Source organism: Anopheles darlingi, chromosome 3 (genome assembly GCF_943734745.1).
Source record: "Anopheles darlingi chromosome 3, idAnoDarlMG_H_01, whole genome shotgun sequence".
Classification (NCBI taxonomy): domain Eukaryota; kingdom Metazoa; phylum Arthropoda; class Insecta; order Diptera; family Culicidae; genus Anopheles; species Anopheles darlingi.
Window position 1 is genome coordinate 34,770,939 of NC_064875.1, and position 27,944 is coordinate 34,798,882.

The window sequence follows — 27,944 nt, forward strand, 5'->3', positions numbered from 1 at the left end:
CTTCTTTTTGGACGAAACCATTTGCGTAGGCAATGGTCGCAAAAATATCGGGCTTTAGATAGCATTGGCTAGGGCCACCGGCCGTTGGGAGCAGAGCATAATGGAAAAACGACTCACGGCATTTTCGAACGAGACTCGGCACCTTGCTCCGTCGATACTGGGGTTTGATCGTTTCTATGGGCATACGGTAATACTTGGTTTATGTGTAGGATATTTGGACCTTTATCTTTCCTGGGACCAAATGGCCCTCTAACGACTAGTGCGCTGACTCGATAAAGATAATTATCTCCAAAAACCCTGGTTTTACTGCCAATCTTAAATATGGGCATTATTTCTATATAGAGGCATATAATCTGACGTGTTTTGTCTGAAATCTAATGCATATCATATGGATTCCTTATCTCGTGGATTTGTTCCTTTTGCCGCTTTATCCAACCTCATCTATTTTTGTTTGATTGACCAACTCAATTTTATACAACCGTAAACTTATGAAAAAATCATATGAAGAGATAGTATTGATAAAATATAGTTATTTGACTAGGTCCATAGAAAGGTATGACTTATCAGAGGTAAAAACCCCCTAAAAGAGACCTAAGTTATCGCATTGTTCAAATTTACACGTTCTAAGGTTTACTTATGTTTCCGTATGCCCAGTAAACTAAACAAAAAATAGGTATAACATCGCATTCAAGTGACACATTGACATGCAGTAGCTCTTTTTTGAATTTCCCTTTCTAAATTTCTTCATCCACTAGCATTTACTGCTTTCCTCTGTTATAAGAATATTAAGAGCATCGTTTGCATACGATGCGATGTGTTCCGTACATCATTAAAATGTTCAACTAGGATGAACCTCTTGTGAATTGTGAACAAAAGGATTCTCAACCCAGATTGATGTAGTAGCCGGTGGAGGCGAAGTGACTAATTAAAACATTGCTTCACACTTGGCACGAACAATCAAATGCACAGCGGCTCGCGAACGGCCGCTCGAATGTTTTGTAAGGCGGAACCTCCCGAGTGACAAGACACCCGCCATCACTCAGTACACAGTTCAACATGTTAACACAAAGTGCATCTAGATTCCCGCTCGTGGAAACGAGGTTGTTTGTTGCATTTACATGTCTTTGCTTCGCCAAATATGTTTCCCAAGGGCGCCTAAAGCTTTACAAACCGCCCTAATTAGATTCCTATTTCTCATCACACAACCATAATTAACGTTGTTCATTATTTGTTAGCTATTGACATTTTTTCTGGATGTACAAAAGGCCACTTACACTCTTCATTGTAAAAAAAAATAAGGATCATAAGATACGAAGTTATTTCGACTCCTTTTGTCGTTGATTTGCCCGCTTTCCGCTTTATCTCACGACACATGTGCGTGTTCTAAGTGGCTGCAGTGCCATTTCGTGGCATTTACGTAAGTAGTACTAAAAGAAAAGACTAGAGAAGTACTTTAAAGATATGTCTGCCACTAGACACGTTGGTGGTTGTTTCGCATGTTGATGGAGTGCTCATGTTGATGGTTGTTCATGCCGCAAAGAATTCCAATTATTTTCAATCCCTTTTGCAGCATTGTTGCTTTACTGAAACATCCCATGGTTGATCGAATCGTCGAGAATGTTAAAGCCTCACCTTTTAGGGAATGCGATGTACTCGCTACTAATCTCATCTTGCTCGTGAATATGCTTCCATTAATGGATCGTAAAGTCGGCAAAAGAAAGCTTCACCCAATCGCAAGACAGAAATTGTCACTCTTGCAGAGATACATACGCTACCATCCAAAATAGACGCATTTTAGAGGCATCATAATGCTCATTACCCTAATGGATCTCGGCGGGAGTTGCATCTTCTCGTCGCCTGCTCTGCTGCTCCACGCAAAGCAACCATGTTGTCAGTAGCGCAAAATGGTACCGAAAAACACACCCCAGCCCTGCTTCGATGGTGGCAGAGGTTTGCAAAAGATTTCAATTTGGCAAAATGTAACAGAAGCTCCCTCTTAAAATGATGAATATTCGAAAGTGGTGAAAGGATTGCGGACATACCGGTCCGGTGAGTGCGGTTTTTCACTTTCGGGCTTTCGAAGCAAGTACACACCATCGAGACCAGCGCGCTCTCACTAATTGAATTTGATTTCGTGCAATCTTTAAGCCTAGTGTATACGCTCGGGATCATATGCTGCACCACTTTGAGGATATCCATGTGAGCCGCAAGTGAGCGGTGTACTGTATATGGTAGTTGCGGCTTGTAGCCAGTCACTGTTTAAATGGTTTACAATTATTCACCATCTCTTCGAGCGCTTGTCTCGCCCGACGTTAGGTCGACCAAGGCCCGGGGTCCGATCGACCTCGGGTAGCATGTAATTTATTACCAGAGTGAGATAATTTACCGCCGTTCCGATACAAGCTCACGCTCATGGGCTCATCCGTCGAGTAGGTAAAATTGTCGAAATGGATTAATCGAGAGCGATTAAAATCAATTATTGGTTACAAACCTACGTGGACCATTTCGGTTCGGAGTCGGCCCTTCGATACAGAGCAATACATCACCTATGCTCATCGTTCGTCGGTTTCAATTACCACTACAAGTCCGACGGACCGGATTGTGTGAAAATGACACTCTAGAGATTAGGCTGATCCCTGTTCCTACAGCATGTCTGTTTTTTTTTTGGATCCGGAATCTCTTTCTTTGAATGTTTTTTGGGTCCGGTACCTAACGATAAATTGTGAAAACACGACCATACAATAATTCACAAAGGTCATGAGAAGAAACAATAAATAACATATAAATAAGATTTTATTTTAGCTAAACTTGGAATAAAACTTTGAAATGCCAGCTACAATGCGACAGCTTTGTCCCTTGTTGAAGGCGTTACATTCCACTCCAATGCAAACGTTGAATTGAAAGGTCCCTTTTTCGGAACATTGTTGTCTGCCATTCTTCTTGTTACCTACATATCGGTTGCAACATGAATCTGTTCTTACCTTTGGAAAGGAAAACAATAGCACACTGCTGTTTCTGTGTAGCTGGCTACGTGTCAGTCCAAGGCCTAACAATCGGTCGAAGGACCCAACGCTAGTAGTAAGCGAAGCAGTAGCCCTGACAGGATGGGTAGCATCCAATTTTATCATTGCCGCCAACCGGTTCCCGCTCGCTGGCTTTTGTTATTTGTTAAAATTTTCTCCCAAACGGACGAGATGGAATATTTTTTGATTAAAACTAGCCATGCGTAGCAAAATATCAACACAAAATTATATGGCGCATATCGCGGTCCCCCAGTCACAGTAGTCTCGGTAGCGGCAATTTTGGTCGTTGCCAATTTGGCAGCTTTTTTCGAGTCTTTCTCTCTCTGTCCTCTCTCTATTCCTTTTTTGAATTTCATGTCTACCTAGTCGAAAGCCTTCTCCCTACGTGCCTGTATCGGTCGGGAAGTGCGAGGACTCCTCGGATCCGCTACCGAATCGCTGGATGAATACTACCTGTGTAGCATTGGTCAATTTTGGTATCAGCATTTCATAGATTGCAGAAACATTTTGCAGGATTCGTTTTAGAGATTCCGTGTCTTATACTACCACGAATAATCAACGGTGCCTTGGCTTTTAGGTATGGTTCGTCTTACAATTGGAAGAAGCATTTTTGGAGTGATGAATAAATAAGGTGGCTTGAGCAAAAGTCACTACCAAACAAATTCATCATAGGCCGGTCAAATGAGCAATACAGTAGCAGGGTGGTAAAGGAAAACCATGCTAGAGGTTCCATTGAGAATCCCATACTATACTAAGTATTCCGTCCAGTTTGTAGAATAATAATCAGCGAGCTCTCAAAAGTCTCTTCGATCAGAAATAGAAATGCCGTCGGGAAACGCGACACGCACCGTCGTCGTCGGACACCGACGAATCCAATTTATTCTATACTATATAACTATATTTTTATCGAATGGGACACTAGCCTTTGAGCTTAAATCATTCTTTCCGTGTTTTAACAAATGCGAGTAGTTAGTGGTTTGGTCCTGCTATCTGTTAGTAGCGATTGCGTTATCCGATGTCATCTGTGAGCGTCCCAGCGATGGCACGGGGAGTCTGTGCACAATTTATGTCTAAATCTCTCTGGTGCGGAAGATTGGACTCACGTGGAGTCGCTGAGCCGTTCGATGATCGCGCAACACGCACCAGCACCCATGTCCTTGCCCTTGCTTTGCGCACTGCACGAAGCGGCACCGAATTCAGTTCGGGGCCAGCTACTCGATACCCGATGTCATCTAGACCGTAAAGGGAATAGATTTGGTACAGTCTACTAATCACCGACCCGGGTTACGCTGTCGGGGGCCTCCAAAAAACCGTCCTCTCGTATGCCAGTCCCTACCGCACGTTCCAGCACCCGGCCAAACGATCGATCTCAGCGGACACGCCGAGCGACTCTTACCCTTCGCCTCGTTCTGTTCGCTCAGTTTCCGAGAGCGAAGTTTCGAGAATTTTTTGTTTTCCATCTCAACTCGAGAGCGACCATTTTGGTCGACGCACAGCGAGGCTTCGATGAATGGGGAGCCCAGGCAGTGTCATAGGTGGTATCCACAGGCACAGCTAGCCTGCGTAGCCTGATAACCTTTTTGGGGAAGTTGATGATGAAAGCAATCATGATGACGATGATGATGAGGACGCTGGTGATGATGATGCTGACGAATTTACCCGAGTGGCGAGGTTGGACGTTGGCTCCTTGTGTGCGCGCGCAGTCAAATTTTCCAGTCTGACTCCCATTTTTCCGACAGACGCGCATTGGGTTACGCCTCAACGAACCGGAAGCAAATCGTCCTCCTCAGACGCTGTTGGTAGTCCGCAGGAAGAGGTAGGGGTAGGGGTAAAGGTAGGGTTCTTCGGCGAGATAACACGAAAATGAAGCCTTCTGCTCCTCACTACAAGCCAGCCTGTGCCGGGGCCACCTCTTTTGTCATCGAGGCTTCCGAACGGAGTCGTTGCGTCAGCTGCCGGATGCTCTCTGCTAACCGACCGGCCTGCTGTTGCCGAGTGTGTGAAGGACGCCCTTTTTTGTGGCTCGGCTTCCCTATTATAGCACGGTTGATGGAACCATGTGAATCTACTGGAGTTGAAACATTTGCTATAGTGTTAGTCTCGATAAGTCTGCAGCTGAACTGGGCGTCGCCTGGATTCTAAACCCAATTCGAATACTCTTTAGAATCCGTTTCAACTTCTGTAACTTCCGGCGAATTCCTAGGATAATTGGTGAAACATTTACGAATAATCCTTTAGGTTCTCTCGTCCCATTCAGGTACAGCGAAAGCTACATCTTATTTGATTGCTGGATTTGATTGTTATTTTTTTTATAGATGTAGATTCTGCTACAATCTTTTACAAACTCGAAATGCATAATCCATAATAAAAAAAAAACTGTCGTCATTTTTGCGATGGAACATCAAAATCTGTTTCTGCAGAAAAGATTCTGCACCAGCTCCAGTTGTCAAGGGCGATACTTCGGTAGCTTTAGCAAAGGGTGTGGACTCGGCTACTTTGTTCAAAGTATAGCCTAAGTACAGACTCCATGATCCGTGTGTATTGCGATATTGCAGAATGTGTATGGTTTCGTCAATTCATGGTATCTGATCTACCTGACGACGACCCGATAATCTGTGCCGAATTTCTGGCAAAAGTTTACTATTTCTAAAGAAAAGCGGCGAAATACTGTACGTACTTTTTTATCGCCCTGATTACAGCATCGCGCATTATGCTATGATTTCAGCACAGCCAACTCAGGTTAATCGAACAAACGAATGCGTTCGTTGGAATGCCAGTCACGATTCGATTTGCAAAGCGGCCCAAGTTTCCACCGGTGTGAACTCCGTCGGGTTTTGGGTTGCTCCCCGTGCTCCACGCTCGCTCATTCACTCTCGGAACTGTCGTCAGCTCGTGGGGGGCGGGACAGTTCTGTCTTCACTTTCGGAACGATTCAAACACGAACACAAACCACCTCTACCCAGCAGCGCACCTTCGCCCCCCCCCGGGGGTTGGCTGGCTGTCGGCAGCACAGGTTTTCCCCGGAAGTGCTCCACCGGAAATATGTGTTTGTGTGTGTGTGTGATAGTGGGTGTGGATGTGCGGTTACTGGAGGAGTGGGTGTGAAAGTGGCGTGGAAAATATTTTCCAGCCCGCCCATCCGTGCGCAAACGAATTGGTCGTGGTTGGCGTGAAGTCGGTCGGTCGGGAGCTTGTTCGGGAAACCCGCAGCCAGAGCCAGAGGGTGATGGTGTGGGACAAGGGGCTTGGTGGTCCGGTCCGGTACGCGTGCAGGTTTCAAGGACAGAGAGAGGGCAGGGCAGGCACTTCGGTTTTCACTCTGTCGCGCAACTGTGTCGGATTTTCAGTTCGAGTGCGCCCGGGATCAGGGCTACTAGCAGGGAAGTATTACATAAACATACCCTGACAGCTTCCAGCCGAGCGAATCCAGCCGACGACGAGGACGAGACGGGGCCACCCGAGAGAACTCCCAAGTCAGCATGATGTTCGGGTCTCTGGAAAGCGAGACAGAACGAGCGATCGAATGAAGGGAAGAAAGAGAGCTGATGGGAGCACTGTTCAACCACCTGGGGAATATGGCCGAGTATTCATGGCACGATCGAGCCAGGACGACATTCGGCCGATTCGGGTCTGGTTCGGGTGAGCCACATGGACCCAGCCATCCATACATAAACACCGACTGGGCATGCAACATATATCTCCACATTTTCTATGTGAGTAAGCCCGGAGTTACTCATACAAAAAGGAATTGTTGCGCTTTCACTTTGGCGAGCACCAAGCGGAAACTCATCATGTCCGCAAACTTGCAACCACGAGCTCCATCCTCGGCTCCATCCTCGGTGAGAGGGGCAAGGGGACGTTCTCTTCATTCTCTGTGTCTGTCTGCGTGCGCCTGTGGCTCTCAGAGTGGAACGCCCGCGTGCTCCTCGGATGTTGTTGCTGCTGCCAGCATGCTGCGGTTCTGCGCAGTGGCCCGTTGCTATCCAGGCAGACAGCAGGCAGGTCAGGCATTTTCCACATCTACACCAGCACTGTGTGTGACCATTTCCCGGGCTGAGGTTGTGTGAGTATGGGCCATTCATTCAACTTTCCCGCAGGCCCCCGATGTGTGTCCGTGTCGATGTCGGTTGTTTGGCTCCTTGTTTTGCAGCATCATCACCGGCCAAGTTACCAAGACCGCTGGAGGGGGAGGTGGCGACCTGACATCGTCACAAAACCCCAATGTATACAAAACCAATACTACCGCGAACATGGCGAAGCTTACGGAGCTGGCCACTTCGTTATGTGCTCGGTGATGTGTGCTGTTTTGAACTGGAACCGCCCATCCGGAAAATAATTTTCAAACTTCCCCTTCTTTCGCGATCATATGCCCAAGAAGTCCTAAGCCCCAACGAATCGAATCGCTTCATCTCGCTCACCTTGGAAACCGAAAGGTTGCCAAGAAGTTCGCTTGGATCTGGGCTTCTGTTTGGCACTGGAATGTGAAGCTTTGTTGTAAAACTTTTGATGCTTTTTGAGACACTTTTTCGTAGTTTAAAAATATTTTAACAACAGCTCCCAGTTGCCAGTTACTGTGGCGTGGTAACTTGGCTGTGGTAACTTGGCGTGTTACAAATGGCATAGCCCCCAGAAAGCGGCGAAGCGATCCTGCCCGGTATCCAAAATCCCGTCGGTGTTGTATCTTTGAAAACAAGCAAAACTGATCGCAAATTTCGAAGGTATGTTGACTTCGATTCGGATAGAAAACGAATTTATTGAAACGCTATATTCATATAGTTTTAATCTGAGTTAGTTGTATTAGAGCCTTATTTATTTAGAATCTAGCCACACACAAAAAGGGCCTATTTCATCGAAAAAATGACGTAAAAAGAAAAGAAAGATGACATTTTGTATTGCCTTTTATAAGAGAATATATTGATGCAAATTATTGGTTAGTTTTTCATATGGCATTCTGATGTTTTACTTTGACATCACCCGATGTTTCTCCACAGTACACAGGTTTGCCCTCTTGTTGCACCTCACATCCATTTCAGCTGGTGTTTATAAATTTTTCATAAATTTTTTAGTTATATTTTGATTATTGACTAATAGAAATCGATGGAATTGTGGGATTGATAGTTTTACCTATGAAATCGATATATTTGAATACAAAAAATTAACGCCACACTTGCGATAAGGACAGCTACCAGCTGCCAAACTTGCAGAGGATTATTGGTGGACAAATGTTGGACAAAATCCATTTCTTTGCACACTCTAATTTGCACAAATTTCAAATGAAAACATTTGATTTTTCACCACTATTTCGGATCCCATGCCAAATCATCCATCATGTTACGGGTAAATTTATCTCCGTAAATGAAGCAAAACCTTCCTGAAGCAATTCCTCTATGATTGGCAAAGTCAAATTTGTTGCCGGGTATTTATCGAAATGCATTTTTACGTGTGTTCCATCGTCCATCAAAATGCATGGTTGGAATTCGGTCAACACTTGTTAGCACAGCTTCCTTGGACGAATTTAGGCAATCAGCCGTGCACTAGGGTTCTATTTAGCTATTTTCTTGTATGATACGACCTCAAATCTTCTCATTAACATATAAGCCAAATTGTGATGATGTCCGTCGTAGGGTTTTTGGATACGCTAAGAGTTTAGAGGATTGCCGAATCACTTTTGTCTGCAGAATCGGGATTATTTACACTTTTTCTGTTGTTTTTTTTGCCAGATTCAAGGTAAGAGTTGAGTTTGGAATTTTCAATAATTTTGCGGTTTTTTCTCCAGTCACACGGTTTTTAATATTTGTATTTGTTTGCTTTTCGCTTTCCATCGGAGATAACTTTTGAAAGTGTGGATCAATTGTTTTTATAAATAAACAGACAATTACGATTAAAATGCTATCATTAAAAACGTTTGTCCAGAATCTCTAGTTTTAGAATCAGAACAGAATCTAGTTTTAGTAACAGTATGCAGATCTGCATATAATAGAGCATTGGTTTATCGGGTTTATAAATGAAGACTAGATTAAAGTTTATCAAACCTAAACAGAAGGAATCAAGTGCGATCTTATTCCTGCAACTGAGCATAGCATAGTCTTATCCCTCGTTACAACCGACGCGATGACAATGAAAACTGTCCCCCCGCTGGTGATCCAGTATTTGTTCATCAATTCTTCTTTTTAAGGATCAATCTACAAAGCCTCCTCGACTATTTAAAGGAAACTGAGAAGGCTTGACAGACTGGGTCGTCGTTTGTAATTCGCATGGCATGCCCAGTTCCTCCTGATATACGCTGTCAAATATCCTTCTGAGTATTCTTATCTCGGACGAGGATAATAGCGCCTCCTCATTTCTGAATTTCTGAATAAGGTTGAAAAGAGTCAGAGGCTGCCAGAACTTTGGTGGGTATATCCTGTGTTCGACATTACATTCTCAGCGTTAACTCTAAACGCTAATTAGGAAATGTTCTCAATGATTTTGCATTACCTCATCACGATAAAAGTTAAAACATAGCCATAGGTGTGAGATGTATAGATATTGATATTAATGAAAAGCGTATGCCATCGCGAATTCCTTCACCATTGTCTGTTCCTCCAGTTTGTCGATAAAGAATCTTAGAATAAATAAATAATTAAATAAATGAAATATGTAATGTATATTGACCTCATCGTAGGCATTAGAATATATCTTTTTGTTATAATGAATTAATTGCATAAGGACATTCTGATATCAGCTGACTAGTATCGACAGCTGCATTCTTCATTTGTGGTCTGATTACGATGGCATTCTGTTTATTAGAAAGCATCCTTATTTTTCTGCAGAAGTAAGGGCTGCCAATATGTGCGTGTCTGGAAAAACTGACGAAAAAGCAAATCACTTCATTAACCAAGTAGCGTGAAAACACGACACTCGTGATTACACATGTCGTCACACGTATTGCACTGTAAATGTTATGGCAAAGGTCCTGTGGATCCCTCGGGAGGTTTACTGCTTTGTATGCGCTAGGATTGTTTGTTGGATTATTGTTCTGTCAATTTCTTGTCGTTCGGTGAAGGTGCGACTCCGCCAAGCGAGCGAGCGATTCTTTTTTTATGTTTTTGGCACCAGCAATATTTTTCGATTGTTTTCCTTGCATTTGCGGTGGCGGCTAGGAAAAAAAAGGGGGCCACAACAAGGCGCCACTGGCAGACGCCATTCCGGTTTCACTCGTCCGTAGGCACAGGCTGTCGCGAGGAGAAAGACACGTGAGTGTGAGTGTGTTTGTGTTTTCCGGAATCCCTTGGTCGGCGCAATGGCATTGGGGAGGTGGCAGCCGTGTTGGCCGGGTTGTGCTGCGCTGATAGAAAATCCGAAGGGGAAATGAAGCGTAACCAGTGAAGAGAGTGCAGGAGTTTTTCCAAACTGACATTTATACGCATGACTGAATTTCGCAGTCAAATCACAACGGCGACGACGCATTGGACGCTGTTCGCGAGCGAGCTGATAGTGTTCCTGCTCTGGCACAAGGCGTACTAGATGGGCACAATGAAAATATGAAGACATGCCTTCCTGCCATGCTCTACCAAATGGTATGGGCGGAAAAGCAACAAACAATAGGGGCTAGTGACAATAGCACAACTACACATACAACGAACGCCTCATGGAGAAGTATAATCGCTAGTCTGAACCTTCTGTGCTACGAAAAGAAAAGCTCATAGATTCTACTAAAAAAAGAGAGCCGTGGAATGGCAGGCAGGCAGAAGCGGGTTCGACGTCGGTTTTGGAAGGGGGCGAGAAGGGGGGGAATAGGTGAGAGAAGGGAGAACTAATCGGGCAACCATTGCACCTATTGGTGGAAACGAACACAAGTTCTCCTGGTTTCCGTAGCCGCTGGCGCCACGTTTGCCGTCCTGCGTCTTGACGCATGACGAACATAAGCGGGATGATAAGAACGGTTACGGTTGGCTGGAAATATTAGACAAACACGCGCATAGACAGAAAAATGGGCTGCACAGGACCGAATGGGAACCGAGCTGGTGGTGGAATACATATACAATGCCCAGGATCGCCCAGGACCCCACCTAAGACGGTAAACTAAAATGGCGGACTCTTGGGGAAAATTCCTCGTCATCTGCTCGTGTGGTATTATTAGGTTATTTTTTGTGATATTAAATCGGGTCCACTATGATGCAAGGTTGCGAAATTATTGAAACATGGAAAATATCCGCTGAAAACTAATGGAAAAAAGCTACACTGATATTTTATAAAAACATTTAAAACAAACAGATATGGATGCAGGCCCATAAACTGGAAAAGGACATGATTTTAAATGGTTATTGTAAATTTGTTTCGTTCTAAAAACTTAACAAATAAGTTAGATGTAAAGTATGGTAGAGGTTAAACCTCTAGTATAGCTAGTATAGTACTAGTATAGTGCATGTAATGGAAAGTTAATTTTGGATCTCAAATGTACTCTTGAAATGGAGAAAAAAGCACTACTTATCATAATGTGATAAAAAGGTTTTTATTTTTCGTATATAAAAAAAATAAGAGATTTGCTGTTGTTATTAACGACATTCTTGTGTTAAGATTCAATATAACCATCGAATGTACATGTTTTAGATTTGAATATGGCAACAACTTGGGTAAATAATGGTTGAAAACATCTTGTCAATTGGTTTTAATTGTTATATTTTAATTTATTGTATGGATATACATTATGAAGGTGGGTATATCCGTCTTTAAGGAACACACCTAGCAATCCTTAGTTTGATTCTTTTTCAATCTATCGCATTATGGGCCTTAATATATGGTTTGCTTTTGTAATGACATATGCTAATATATCCAACTCATTTTCATTTTTGTAGCAATATGCAATTCACAAATAGATTAGGCTACAATAGTTGAATAGGCTCATCTTGTGGGCTTGTGGAAATGTTCCTATCTACTGCCAATTGTTTCTAGCTTGATCAAATTCCGGAGGAATCTTTTTTCGTCTGATAAGTACGATTAACAAGTATTCTTAAGCTAGTGGCACATATCAACACATGCTGGGCCCTATTTTTCGATGTAACATTCGATATAAATCGCTGCACGAGGCTGCTAGCCATTCATTTATTACACATTAAGACATTATCGTCGTGCGAATCATCATCATCATCGTCATAATCGTCGTTGTTGTCGTCAGATTTTCCTTTCTGTCCGGTTTTCAATGTATTCACTTTTCCCCTTTTCTACACCCTAGCCTAGCCGTAAAGGGAAGAGATAGAAAAATTATTCCTCTAGCGGAAAAGACTCGTAATTCTTCAACCCCGAGCAAGTATTGTGAGTTTCATGGAAAGTCGAGGCAACCATGATTCGCATTGAAGTATGATCGAAAAATTTCCGCTTCGACGACAATAAAGGAAATTTGTAAATTCAATAACGATTGTTCTGACACGTGACCACATTCTCCTGTGCGTACGCACCACACACCGTGCTGCGGAAATGCACACTCCGAATCCAAACCCTCTCTCGGACTAGGTGACGCTGTTTCCGGTTACCCTTCCCAAAATGAAGTGCCGTTATCTAGGACGACAGCGTCTGTTTCTTCCGGTAGTTTAGCATGTTATCATCACCACACCAGATCTAAGAGTGCGGGAGAAACGCATTTTTCTTCTCTACCGAAGATAAAAGATGTTTAAGTTACGCGCAGCAATATGATATAATACTTATGAGAAAAATTACAATTGCAGACAATTGCAGACGAAAAAGTGGAAACAAAAGTTATTCGTGCAATTTAAACATCGAAATTTAAGAGTTAGGCGAGGAAAGGTAAAATTTTATTTTGCTGAGGGTGTGGTGCTGGGTGGTTTTAGCATCATTGGTTGAATCTATTGAACTGGTTGGTTATTCAATCATTTCCAGAAGTAAGAGCATGTTTACATTTTTTCAAGCAACTCGGTATAAGACGCAAAGCGGTAGTAAAACGGGTGGGTTAGCATAACGGTTCTGACGATTATAAGTCACGATTCATGATCTGTAAGTGTAATGTAACAAACGTATATCATGTAAATCGTATTTTAATCTTTACACCTTCTATCATTGAATTTAATTGTAAATCTAGCTGGTCTATGCAACTGTTCTTTGAAACGATAAAAGATTTTGATATTGTGTACGTCGCTAAAAATATTGATCACTCCATCCCAAGCCGTCGTATCATTGCCAAAACATCATAATATAGGATGGAATTAGCTAACTTTGCGATTTGGAATGAGAAACTGGGTTGCTACGCAATCTTCATCTCAGCCAAGAGTTTGGGTCATCATTTCCATTCATTTGTGCTATCGTCTTCCAAGAAAAATAGGCGAATCTACTGGAAAACTAACGACGTGGCCAAGATGTCGCAGAATTCGATGGCCGAACTCAGGACAAAGTTAATAACGGCAATGACGGTGCTCCTGAGCGGCGAAATGTTAGCCAAACGGTTGCTCCTGACACTCTGTCACCAATAGCGTTGCTGTTTCTGTTGCTAACAATGTTTGTCAAGTTTCTTATTTCATAAAAAAAACGTAACGGCACGCTTTTATTTGTAGGCATCGTTATTATCTAGACAACATTACTTATAACGATTGCTGTAACAGTATACACTTTTTATCATTATAATGAACATGTTTTAACAAAGCAAACCATAAAAATAACTTCAACATCTCCAACAACATTGATTGCAGGTATCAGTTATCAATATGTAGCAAATTAAGCTCAGATATCAATCAATTTGATAAAGTAATAATTGGAACCACATCTAATGTTTTTTTTTTCATTCACAAAAACACTCACCTCTCAACTTCTTCCAATGCACAAATGTCAATAAATTTCTTGTCTGTTCGTGCGTATTCTTTTCTACGCGTTTTTCAACAGACGCCAAACAGACAGACAGAATGAGTGCTTGCCGTAAAGGTAATTATGAGGAAAAATGTCACTCTTGATCAATCTGACCTTGTCTCACTGGTCTCACTGGGATAGAATAACTCGGTCGGATCCATGGGCAGGCAGATATCAAGAAGGCGCCAGTTGGTGATACAGGTTGCCGGTCAATGAAATAGACAGGTCGATTGTGGAATAAATCAATCTTTTTTGTTTCGCCAAAGATCGTTGTTTCGTGAGACCATCGAAAGTGAATTGAAAACGTTCGTCCTTTAGGAACGTGCTGGGCATAGATGATGTAGGATTGTTGCTCTTTAGGAAGTGTTAATTTTAATCTTTGAATTTTCTTTATAACTTTTCGAATTGTTTCCCATATATTTTCCCGATGCAACGTTTTGTTGTTTTATGGCTGTTTTAAATTATGTTTTCGATATTTCTGTTCGCAGCATCTGTACCGTAGTTTAACACCCCGTACTATTAAATCTTCTCCAACAAATTGACCATAGCATATGTGTGCGTGAACGTTATCGTCTACCGGAATTGTTGATTTTTGGGAAGCAGATTCTCGAATCCTCACCGGAGGATTAAGCGATTTTGTATACGATAAATGAACGAGAAGATCTGTGCCTTAGCCGCCAGTCAATCAGTCTCGTTTGGTGATGAAAGATAAGAATTTACGAGGCAGACAGCTATATAGAGGCCACAGAATCCAGCACTGTCCATCATCTGACTGTCACTCGGTGATATGTCTGGGATGTTGGCAGCGCATTCGATTTGTCGCTCGCCGGGGAAGGCGAAAAGGAAAAGTGGAAGGAATCGGGTTTTGTTTACTTGTCCGGTTCCGTGGAAGACAACTGATGATGGCTGCTGCAAGGTTGAATTATTCATGAACTCGCACGGGGCCGGGGAAGCCCAGATGTCGAGTCTCGCTCGCGTCGAGACTGGTGGTGGTCTAGCCCAGTGGTGTGATAGAAGGGCACATTACGTGTGCCTGTGCTTATCAGCTTCTATTATCACCCATTTCACATGACGACAATCAGTGCGATTACGGTAAGATTGTCCTCTTTATGCGCCTGCTACGATACGTTAATATAAAAAAAACATAATTATGTTTTATTAAGATATCAGAAACAGATGTTCTATTTTTGAGTTATTCCGGATAATGTACTCTATACTCCAGTTTGAAGCGATTGTTCGAAGAACGACAAATTCAGATGCAATCTCAGTGCTGCAGGTGGTACGAGTTAGACCAAATGGTTTCAACAGTACATCACACAACGGGTCAATAATAAACCCTCAACAACTCTACCGATACACACCACTTGAACACATGGCTACCTGCCGGTGTCCGGTATGTGATCCTGACGCTGGCACCATTATCCTGGCCTGTCTAGTATGAGTGCTAGGCCCAGGACACGTTACAGCGTTCACCAGGCACACCGCACCAGCGAGTTTTCGGTACGGAAATCTCGGTTCCAAACACCACCATCCTCATTGACTCCATCGCTACCTCCGGTGGGTTGGCATCCACCTGTCCATCCGATGTCCTTCCGACTTCGACTTCAACGGACCAACCGAAGGCGTGGTCAAACAAGCGAAACCAAACCCCATTTACATACATACAGCAAACAAACAGCGAACAGCAGCAACAAAACCATCAACAACAACACTAGCAGTAACCGAACCGAACCGAGCAACAACAACAATGAGCTCCCCAAAACAGCAGTTCCACATTTTATGCTCTCTTGCTCGCGACCCACCAGACCCCAATCGCTATCTCTGTTTTTCTCTTATATCCACATGTCAGGAGCGAGTGTTCCGTAGTCTCGTACACCGGAGACCCTCTAGACACATACACACACACACACACACACACACACACATGAACAAGGGTTCTCTATGCTCCATGGCTAGAACCGTGATGTAGAATGGTATCCCTTTGGGTTAGATGCTGCCGTGTCCTGCTCTGACTAACGGTGACTATAGAGACGATGTTGAGCGAACTACCGAGAGCAGTTCGTCATCTAACCTAGTCAACCTAGCTACCCAAGCACCAGCAAACCGTTGGCTAGTGTATTCAGTTGGTTGTTGCTTACACTAGTTTAGAATGATCCAGAAAATTCTCTGGTGCAAAATACCTCCACTTCACTGGAGTCATTACACGTTGGATGCGCTAGATCGATAGCAATGGCAGCATACACTTCCTTGTGCCAGCACCAAACAGTTTTAAGATTAATTCAACAAATTGGAAATTGGCTGTTCTGTATAGAATATCGTTGCATAAGTTACCAGCTGCTTTGCTTTTCTATCCTCAAATCAGTACATTTTAAATTACAGTTGTTTGATGTATTATTCGAGCAACACAAACAATCTTCAACAAAGACTGCCATGCCACCATCACCATCGTCACCATACACTTTCATACTACTAAGAGTGTTACACGTGTTGGCCATCGAGTGTATTCTTGACATACTCTTTAGATGGAACGATGCATGCATAGTGTTTACCACCGTAGGGGGTACCTTCCAGTAACAGCTAGTAATTCTGCGTAACCAATTGCCCGATGTTTGTTTTTCCCAGGTGTACTTGACAATTAGTATATGCTTGACTTTGGTTCAGAACGATCAGAACTACAAATTGATGGTATAGTTGGTATTCATAGTCGTACTTCTTACAGTTTGAATGCAAATAATGCATTAGATGAAACGAAGCAAACAACATGTCTCTTTAGGTAATTGCAAGCGAATTTAAGCTTTCAAAATAGGAATGGTAGTATCCTACTGTATATAACTTGTTTGAATGATTCTTTACAAAATGTTCCTTTGCAAAATATAGCGTAGTTTATGTTTTATGCGCCATTATTTTTCTCGAAATTATTGGCATGGCTTGTGTGCTGAATCACTTTCATATAACTCATCTGTCCATAACCAGTGCTACCTGTTTGTTGGGAAATAATACTGATCACTTATGAATATGTGACATATCAGAAAGCATACAAGCTCATTTCTAGATCCAATCGCATATCGAGGCTTTTTTTTATCGGATAACTATAAACCCAGCATTTTAAGCACACTCTGTAGTATGGGACACCGGTGGTACATGGAATTTTCCATGAACATTCGTCCGAAACTTAGCTTTTGGGGTGAATAATACAAAAAAACGAAACTCAAAATGATATAGAAACCGTTTGATGAAGGAATGCGGAAAAAACAATTGAAATGCTCTGAATAAAATAACTTTTTAAATCCGCTTATGATGATGATCATAATGATGGAAATCGGGGAAATGAAGTCAAAACAAGGCGGCAGCTCCAGTTGCATGTCCCATGACGTTATGCGTGTGCCTCGGTGTTTATCTGCAGCTTGCATGGAATTGAGCAATGAGTTTATTATTCGCCAAAAAAGAAACATATTTGTCCGTCCTCCTGATCAATATGGTTGGATGCTTCAGATTTGATGTAGTCCAGCCACAAGACCTCGTGTCTTTTCCCGGGGGCAAGTTCCATTTGCAATTTCCCGCTTTGCCGCTTCTGGAACGTCCGCCTCCCTTCGCTCACAGGATGTGGGTAGCGTTGTTATGCCGTATGCCGGGAGTTTTGTGGAGTTTTCCGTAAAACTCAGGGAAAGAAAGCAGCCGTATGGTTGACACTAGTCAGGTGAATGGGGAGCAACCGGATGGTCACCGATTTTGTGGGACATTTTCCACGGTACCATTGTTCTCTCGCGTACAGTTTCCTGATGCTTGGGTGGAGCCAGGCCGCGATCGTTCGCTTTTGTTCAACCAATCTATTGTTCGGCTTTTGTGAAACTTCCGCGAATTCCCGTGCGATTGCGGCCGTTCGGGAGGCACCGTCGTACACATTGACAATCGAAAGGAACAGCGCTGCGGAGGACGCAATCCGTAATCAATATCGTTTGGCAAGCGAGCCAACATGTGGGATTATCTCGAAAGTTTTTTTTGTTTTTTTTTGTTTTTTTTTTTGCGTCCCGCCATCGGCCACGCCATCGACGAGCATCGTTGCTGTTACCACCCCGTGGGCTCCAACGGTCCGTTTTCAATAACCGTGTGGAGCAAAAGCGAACTCCATTCTGTCAGTCGATATTTGTTTTCGTTGACGCGCATGGATGAGCCGTGCGAAATTGTTTCGTTTATCGGTCGCAGGACGACCGGCAAAAGCCGGGATTATACCGGGAAGTCCTGAAATCAGTTTCGATGAAGGTTTTTTGACCCGCTGTTTCTCATCCGTGCGCAAAGTTTCCCCGCTATTCCGTGTGCTCTAAAGCGACAGGAGAGGATGGATAAGGCACGCATGTTTGTTATTAAATATTTTGTATATGTTTTTTCTTCTTTGTGTTTTCTGATCGATAATCTCGCAAATACGACGTTATACATTTATTTTGTATTACGCATATCTCTTCGTAGAATTATAAAGATTTCGATAAGATGAGATGTTTATCTACATGCTACATGCCGACTTAACGATTCACATAACATTCCCAAGCTTCAATCTGTGCTTCATATAAAAGTGTAGGCTTCTAAAAATATTAGGTCGCAATTTGAGATATCGTAATCAAATCATTTCCATCGCTTCATTTTCGATCAGCTGAGTCATAAAAATCGGTGTTAGATTTGTTTGTTGATGAGTTTTTTCCACTTTCTAGTTTTAACCCCCTTAGATTTGTTTTTATTTTTTTAAGTGTTTGAAAAATCGAACTTTACATAATGATTTAATAAACATTTTTTACAAAATTTGATGAGGTTACATGGACAATTAAGTGCAGATTAGATTTTCAAACGTTCTGATTCGTTCATTAGTTTTGATGCTCCGATGGACAGCAACATTGAAAGTGAAGTTGAAACTGACCAATGTATAACCGGCGATTTTTCAAAAGGCTCTAACTTTTTCAGTTTTGCTGCAATTAACCGAACACTACGCAATATTCTTGATCCCTCTAAAAAGTGTCAAAATAGACATATTCAAGAAAATGTAGAAACTAAACGCCATCATAACAGATAAATGCTGTTTCTTTAAGAACGTTTACTGCATTGTAAGAACAACATATCCCAGAAGAGGGTAAAATATTGGTTTTGAATATTTGCACAAAATTGAATCTTCACATCTTTCGTCCAAAAGCGCAGAAACGAAAACACCCTGAGTCCTGTGATAGCCATTAAAAATGAAACATAATATACACTTCAGATAACAACATTTGAATTTGAATGGCGAGCCAGCGCAGCCATTGTGAGCAAGAAAAATGAAATCTTTGGCCACAAACTTACGTTGCAGCGCCCGCCATTCGTTTCTGATGTCTGGCGGTAAAGCTGGGAGGTATATTGATATTTTTAATTTGTTTAAAAATATTTCGCCTTCACTTCATCCTTAAATGTTTGCCATGCTCGCACACAAGTTTCTACTTCAAAATAGAAGCGCGGAACATGGGAGGCTGTGCCTTTACGGTCCCGTGGTGGAAACGGATGGCCATAGAGATCAAAGGCGAGCAGGAAAATCAAAGGCATTTCATTTTATACTGCTCGCTTAAATTGCTCCTTAAGGACCATACGTACGGCAGGACAGCCGCGCACACAGACACACTCACACTCACACACACACACACACAGAACGAACGGCCAGAGCCCTCCAACATCTCTCATAACAAATAGGTCCTTCAAACGAACCAACCAGGGTCCTGTCACAGCGCTCCTAGCAGCGCAATGCTTTCATCCCAGGCAGGGATATATTCCCGCACCCTCCTTAGTGGCCTGGGTGCTCGTCCCGGGTCCTTGGAAAATGATGCATACACCATGGAGGATCGTTAAATGCGTACAATCTCGTTATGAACATCCAAAGTTTTTCGCTCTCTACTCAACGCGGCGCGGGTGATGATGATGTGCAGATGAGAACCGAGCCGATCCCGGGGCACCGACCGATTCGGTATACTCCCCTGCTCGCCCCACCACACCGGTCCTTGGGAAAGCTTTCCACGGACCGGTGCTTACTATTTAGGACCTGCCGTTAAAAGGACCATCCCGGACGCCAACCGAAACAAGGCGTCGTCGTCGGAACCGGGCACAGTAGCTCAGTGGGAATCGTTTCTAGTCCGTTCTTTTGTGGAGCTCCTCCCCAAGCCACCCAACACGCCTCCTCCCTCTTTTTCCTGTTTATGTTATCCCATTAAATTTTATGATTGATGTTGCCGCAGTTGTCTCGACGATGACAAACACGCCACGGCACGGCCATACGCCACCAACGAACGCGACCTCGGGCCCATCGGTTTACGTTGGAACCCGAGCGTTGCCCGGCTTTTCATTAAACCTGATCCTAAGTAACTTAGGCGTGACACAAGGTAGGCTATCCTGACAGTCCCGGTAGCTAAGCGCTTGATCAAGCGCGTAACGTTTCTTCATTCTGCTTTTCGCCAAAAACTCGAAACAAAGCTCGATTGAAGGGAATGGAACTGAATTTTCATCATTAGTTTCGTGCCATGCAATCTACCATGGCATTGGACATCACGCTGATATGTTCATTACAATGCAATGACTTTTCGCGGGTTTCATTTCAATAATTAGAGCCATTTTGTTGAACCATTTTTATACAAGCAGAAAAATGTTTTCGAAAACAATCGTCTTGTCCAGCTATCGGCCCCACGTTTATCGCTGAAGTTTACTTATTTTAACGAAAAGGAATACATCGTTTGATACAGCAGGCTACAAACGTAGAATATTATTGATCAATATTCTAGATTATAGAATATTTTGGAATTTCTGGAGATACGCAAGATAAATCTAAATAACTTAAATGTATAACCCACTTACTAAGCGAGCGCGACATTTCTAATTGTATTGGATTTATTACTACCTAATTGTATTGTGATTGTATGGGGGAAAAAAGGAAAAAATATGTTGTTTTTGCCACCTTATAAGGTGGTAATAGTTTAGCAAAACCATCGTGATATAACACCATATCACCAGATAATGAAAAGTCAATGACGTGAATGTGCTTACAGGAATACTTAATTCCATTCCATTCCATCATGCATCTGTGACAGTAGCCGCTAGGTTGGTCCGATATCGGCTTTAATAGCTTCGTAACGTGCGAATCAACATTGGGTGAAATCCAGAGACAGGCTTCAGCATCAGATTGGATTAAATTGAAATTCAACATTTCCTCAGTTTCCCCGAGCCCACTTGTGGACGGTTCTGTTAATAATCCGTTTCCACTTGCATAGATAGCAACCCAACTACCGCCCAACCCCCCAGCCCAGCCTCGCAGAGCTCATCAACCGAACGCACACGAACATGGACTTTGCTGATGGCAATCAGAAGTGAAATGAATTACATGGTATTATATTGATAAATCGAGTTGTAAACAAATAACGAAAATATTTATACCATTTAAATATATTATTCAAATTTGCCTCCGTTGATGGGCCCATCCGGCAGCGGTATCGCGGGGTTGGGAATGGGGAAATATGCATGACATCATTTGGAATGCAGAATCCGCTGCATGCAGGCGAATGGCAGAATGCATCTCAGTTGGTGAATTTGAGCAATGCATATGGCTATTTCGAGATACGAAGCACCACCATCACTCAGCTCGACCATACGGTAAGTAGCTGTTGGTCAATTCACGCCTGCCCTAGCGACGAGCACTCGATGCTGCTGGAGCGGGGTGGCGCACGGAGACCGGCGACACGAATTATGACTGTTTCGACATAATAATGTTGACATTAAATTTTTTAAGCAACATAAACATTTCTGACAGCTATTGCCATTTAATGTTGCCATCCGATTTTATATTGGTTGGCAGTTGTGGGGGAGGGAGGAGGTGAAATCTACTTGTCTGTGGTAGAATTGACCTCGGTATTCCATCTTCTCAATTATGTTGTGGAAGCTTCAGACTCCAGTGGTGCTCCATAATGATGGTTACCAGGAGCAATTGTGCATGGTTGTGCTTTTAGTTACGTTTGTTTGTGCTACCACAGTAGGCTAATGATTGCAGTATCCCGGCACTCGGTGAAACTAACATAACCGAGTCTCTACACGGGCGCGAGAAAGCTGAAAATGAGATGAGAATGAAAAAGGCGAGAATGTCAAATCCCATACATTTGTGACAGCCTACTTGTATCTTTACATTTCCATTTGTATGGGATTTGACATTCTCAACTTTTTCATTCTCATCTCATTTTCAGCTTTCTCGCGCCCGTGTAGATGAAGTGTAATGTTCGTTGTTAGTTGATTGGCACTGCAGTATAAGCCTGGGATGAATGATATAAATTCATACACACTGGATGCAATTCAATGGAAATAGAAAATGTTGTACGATGTTCCCTTATTGTTTCGATATTCAGAGTAATTACGAACATTTTCCACTCATCATTGCCGTTATTTACGTTAATAAATCAATCGACTTATTCGATAATTACACCAATTTGCGATGGATATACAGTGACTCCATCGCGGTTGCATAATAGCGCGGATTTCGTTATTCAATCATTCTATTATGCAACGGAAAATTGAGAAGAAAGGAAACCAATTTGTTTTCGTTATTTAAATTATTTTTAAATCTACGGTAGTGAATACAAACTGTTCGCAAAAAACGACCGAAGCTACTCGTCAAGAGCATATACATTCGAAGCTCTGAGGTTTCCATTATACTGGTAAGCGTACAAGATTCAGAGTACAGCTCACAACGATGGCCATACCGTACCGGTACCGAGTGAATGATCATTCAGATTCTTCTTTATCTAGTTGCACCCAACCGTACTACTATGGCACGATGCAAGGTGAATGGAGGAAACTAAAACATACATACATCCACTGGTCAACTTACTGGCCAGAAACTCTCCACTATTCTAGTACTGCACTACGGCCAGCCTTGACAACAGGAAGCTACACTAATGCGCAACATACGATACGCCGACAACGGTCATCTTTTCATTCTGCGTCTCCTGCATCCCAGCTTCCCGGTCGTCAGCTCTGTTAGGTCGGTCTAGGAATTATGAGTCCTCGATGTGCGTATCTCTTTCACTTTGGATCCTTTCGAATGCCTTTTTTTACTGATAACGACCAACGGCAACCCCATGCCAACGGGTCAGCCATTTTTTAATATATTTCCATCAACGACCCGACATACATACACACTACTCTGTCGGAGTTGTCTGTTATGTACGATGTTTGCTATGGGTGAGGGCATAAAAAGAAATTTCACTCTAGCATTCAACTCGGTATGATATGGACTTTATGTTTTTTTTTTATATATTTTTTGTTTTGAGAGCTTTATATTACAGACCCCTTTCAAGAGCACTCTCATGCCCGTTTGCAGTCGGAAGTACCAACCACTGGTTTTACGGCACTGTGCATCTCTGCCAGTTGGGCAGTCTATATTCTGTGCTGTGAGTTTCGATGTTGTTTTCCAAGAAGTACACATATGCACTATTAGTCCTGCCAGTGGATTAACTGTTTGCAGTGATTTGCTGAGCACAAGAAGTGATCACGTTGGCAGATTCGCCATGAGTAGGGCAGATTGTTGTATAGTTTCGTTAAAAGTAAGTTCCTGGCTTGTTGTCAAGCTGCTAATTGAACAAACTTTTCCAGTTGTTTTCATGGTTGCTCAGGTAACATGTTTGAAAAATGTCACTTATCGCAATAATTTCTACATACCTTATCCACCAACCAATTGTCGAGTTTGCGTTGGATTTAGTAATTTCCTTTTTGTTTTAATTAGCAACAATGTAGGGTCGATTTGACGACAGCAAAATTTATTCATTATACAGTGATAGATATACCAATTGAATGTGTGTTTAGGCGCAAGTAGTTGTCTCTAGTTTTATTTTAGCAACCGTCCTTTTTAAAATATGAACCATAGATATCAAACAAAGAAACAGATATCAATAAAAAATCATGGTATTTTTTTTGGAAAATATAAAAACAAGAAAATTTGTCGGTTACCCGCACGATTGATCAAACACGTTTTTAATAGTCTTGTTTTATGTAGTGAGGCAGACAGAACTACTACCTCTATTACCAACGAATTCAAAACTATAATTTGCGTTGGGTTCTGACAAGCTTAGATGGATGTTTCTCTCATTAATTTTCGTCTAACAACCTTGAATGACCGAACTTCGATTAAAAATACTTTTAAATGGCCGATCATTTGCATAAGGTTCTCCGTCGAATTTAAAGGTATGCATGTCGTTGCAATCGTTTGCTCATATTTTTTACTCAATTGGCCTAAAATTGCATTGCCTTCTAGTTCCCCTATTCATGAAACTGTTTCTAGAACATAAATTTATTCACGTATTACGAATGCATATGCAGTATCAAACACCCACGGGTAATCATATCAGACTTATCACGAACAATGCGAATCAAACAATGTTAATCATGCGCTCAGCAATGCCCAATCAATAATGAATGACTCCGAAAAAAAAAACACTGATCCTCAAAATGCACCGCGCATTACGGTACGTACGACACAATTCGTTTGTTCGTTCGTTTACCAACTCTTACTGCAATCGATGGATAGGCCAATAAAAATAGCAATGAGCCAATACCATGGCTTGACAATACCATTGATGAAACAGACCATTGAAAAGGACGTTCAGTTTACAATGTGTCCGAATGCAGAGTGCATTTCACATGGAAAATCCTTCGTGGTGTCGTATTGCGACAACCAAATATCGGTACAACAAGTTTAAATACTGTTTTCCGGGGTTTTCATTACTTTGTTTAGCCGTTATTTCCTGGTTTTTATTTTAGTCCTTCTCGATTTGAAACCCATGAAAGTGGATGTGTCGCATGAATCCTAGAGCGTTAGTATCGTTTTTGTTTAATTGTGAGGGCGATTACCATAGAACGAAGTGCCAGTAGCACTGATGAACAATCATGCTCGATGGAAGGACCCGGGGTACACTTTGGGGTTAGTAGGGTTTTTGCATCACCTAAGGGAAAAGTGCATTGTACAAGTTTTCATTCAATTCTGTCGCTTGGAAAAAGGCGCACGTTGTACTCGGGTCTGTTTTCGCAAACCAACAGAACGCTATTGTTGTGCCTGTGCCGCCACAATTTGAGCTGAATGGTTTAAATTGATCTATTGTTTGGATCTACTTACGGTTCACGATTTTAATATTGTTTTTGCACGGTTTTTGCGAACAGCGCCAACATATCTGAGTGTATTTGTTGCTTGCGTGATCCTGCCTTTCTCGATGCCATCCCTTCTCCATCCCAGCATGTGGAGTGCCAGTAAACAGATGTTCCGATTTTTCTTATCAAAACAAGATAAACTCATAACGAAATCCTCATATGAAGAAAAGAAACAGTTATGTAAATTAAGCTGCAATCGCTACTTTATCTACCACTCCACCGTAAAAGGCCTCCTTGTGGCGCAAAGTACATACTTAACACCACTTTGCAAGTGTATTACTTGCGAGAGCAAGCATCGCTAGCTAGCAAAATCCTCTTTACACCGAGGGGAGAAAAAGTCAACAAGAGAGTTGTAGTTACATCACTTGAACAGCGACAACGCTGGCGCTGTCGTTTTTCTCCCTTCTCACTTTTGCGAAAATGTGATAAATTTCTGGTAAAAGTAATCATCAGCCACTGGAAGTACTGGTCTGGTCGAGAGAATCGGTACCCTTCCTTCGTGTTGTCCTGCGGCAACAAAATCAGATAACCTTCCCCTGGACAAGGCCGGGTGCGTGTTTCAGTACATATTAATAAACATCCATTTTATCCACTCCAGACCTCGCTGCCACTATGCATTAATAAAGACATTTGTTGCTGCGTTCGCGTAAACATAAGCAAGCCGTACGGATATGCGGCGTCGGTGTGGCGGCGAATGGGATTGGGTCTGGGGATGCCTGGAAAAGAATGCGACAGCCATCATCATTCATCCGGCGGTGGCCTCTGTGTGTGGTGCAGAGTTTTTATTAGCATAAATTAAAAAATACATTTCATAACCATAAGCGACTCCGTTTTTTTTTTGTTAACTGTAAATCGTGCACGCCTTCTTTACAGATCCGATCTATTGAGTTAAGCAACAATCAGACCAGTATTGAACAGCATTTTCATTGGGTTCCTAACTGTAACTATAGGCAATCCTGTGTACATCGAGTGAACCCATCGGTCGAGAATAAAACACATGTTCAAAATATTAGATGGTAATTAGAAGAGGCCAACTACAATTGCAACCGTTTTTAGAAACTAATAATATTTGATGTACCCGGTACTATCGAATATGCTCATTCATAACAACATGACAAAAAACAATCTCCAAAGGAAGAGGTCAAAGGAGGCCTACTACGAGTTATCTCGAATGTAGACAGGCCGTGCCAGTTAACTAAAAATGAATTACACGATCCAACTGTTGTTTGGTTTAGCCGTACCAGAGCCAGTCCTACAGGCCTTTATGCGCCACGACGTCCAACAGCTTCCATTCCGGGGCGACACTAATTGAATTTGCATACGGTTCCACTGACAACACCGAACAACAAACCGATGGCTGGTTGAATCCTCCGTTCCAGACTGGAACCATAGTGTCCCTGGCGAACAGTGGTAGCATCATCGTCGCTGTATCGGGCTCATCACCACATGCCAGCCACAGGAATCGTGTTCCCTCGGCAGAGCACTTCTTCCGGCACGGGAGGGTGCCATTCTTCTCCTGGCTCTCTGGCCAAGCTGATGGCAACCTTTACCGAGAACACGGGAGAAGGGGGAGGTGTGTTATCGATTTCGGTGGACATGATGCGTAACCGTTGTTGGTCCTGCGCCTTTCGAATTTTATCCCGCGACGAACGAGAGACGTACGACTTAAAGCTGCCGTTTTCGCAAAGGGGAACCAGTAAAGGGCAACCAACGGCGAACGGGTAGTAAAATGCCGGGGTTTAGTGTAGCATTTCCATAAACCACAAAAATGTTACACATTACGCCGCGAACGGAACGCATTTTCGGTATCTTAACGCTAATTCAATATCCGTTTCGTACACCAAAAGGATAGCACGAGCTATAAGTCCTTACGATTTTGCGTGAATCATAGAGGCAAAACATTGCAGATGTTTTGTACGAACAGAACATGAGTAACGCTTGCAATCATGCCATGCAGCCAGGTAGTGGGGGGTGTGTGGCTAGGGGTAATATCTCATTCATCGCATATTCGTTCGTTGGTAGGAATTTATGTCTCTGATAATTCAGTGAAATGTTGTCACCGCTTTTTAGACGGGTTCGTTCTTTATAGTTACACCGTTGATGGGCAATAAATATTACACGACTTTTTTTTCTTTAATACGCATGTTTTCTTTTTAAATTTTAGCAAAACTATTGGATGCTCACCATTGAGTGAGGGTGTACAACAAGTGTAGTCATACAAGAAGCGCTTGAAGGACATCTCCCGGTGTAAACGGTGTATTTCTGGTCTTACAACATACAGTCTTCGAAATGGGACATCTGCGAAACAAACAGCGCCGCCATCAGGCCAAGGAGGCAGCAATGCAGCGTGAAGAAAGGATGCGTCGATTAGAGGAAATGGATTTGGCAAATATGGTAAGCGGTAGTTTTATGTGTTTCAGTTCCGTTGATTCTTCAAAATCCGGTGGGCATAGGTACAGGTGGATGTTACAAACAAACGGGTAGTCTGTTCTTAAAGGGGGGCTTTGGTTATTTCGGGTCAAAAAAGGCTTATTTTTGACGATTTATTGTGAAGAAACCATTCAACTTAATTTTTTTAAGTGAATGTCATATTAAACTACAACTTTTCAAGAATATTTGCTTCTATTTTGGGGAAAATTTATTCTAAACTACGTTCATGACATCCAATTTAGAAAGGCAAGTTTGCAAAAATGTACTTTTTTCGGTGCCCATCGTAGCAACATGCCTGGTCATCAGAAATATACAAATCAATATTCTTTTGTTAGATTATAAGTTAATCTAGGTAGCCCCGTTGAGTTTTTGTTAAATTTCTTATTTTTCGATTTTTGACAGATTTTTGAAGTTGAAAAAGTGTCCCTTTTTTCGATGTTACCTCAAAAATCGAGTTTTACATAATTAAAAAAA

General features: G+C 42.5%; 1 long non-coding RNA gene across 1 annotated transcript in view; it reads left to right on the forward strand.

Annotated features, from left to right (window-relative positions):
• Positions 1-27,421, forward strand: part of LOC125956400 (uncharacterized) — a 37,349-nt gene extending 9,928 nt beyond the window's left edge. Inside the window, exon 3 of the long non-coding RNA XR_007469176.1 lies at positions 27,205-27,421. This is a non-coding gene — a long non-coding RNA (uncharacterized LOC125956400). The remainder of the gene's footprint in view (positions 1-27,204) is intronic.
• Positions 27,422-27,944: the final 523 nt, after the last annotated feature.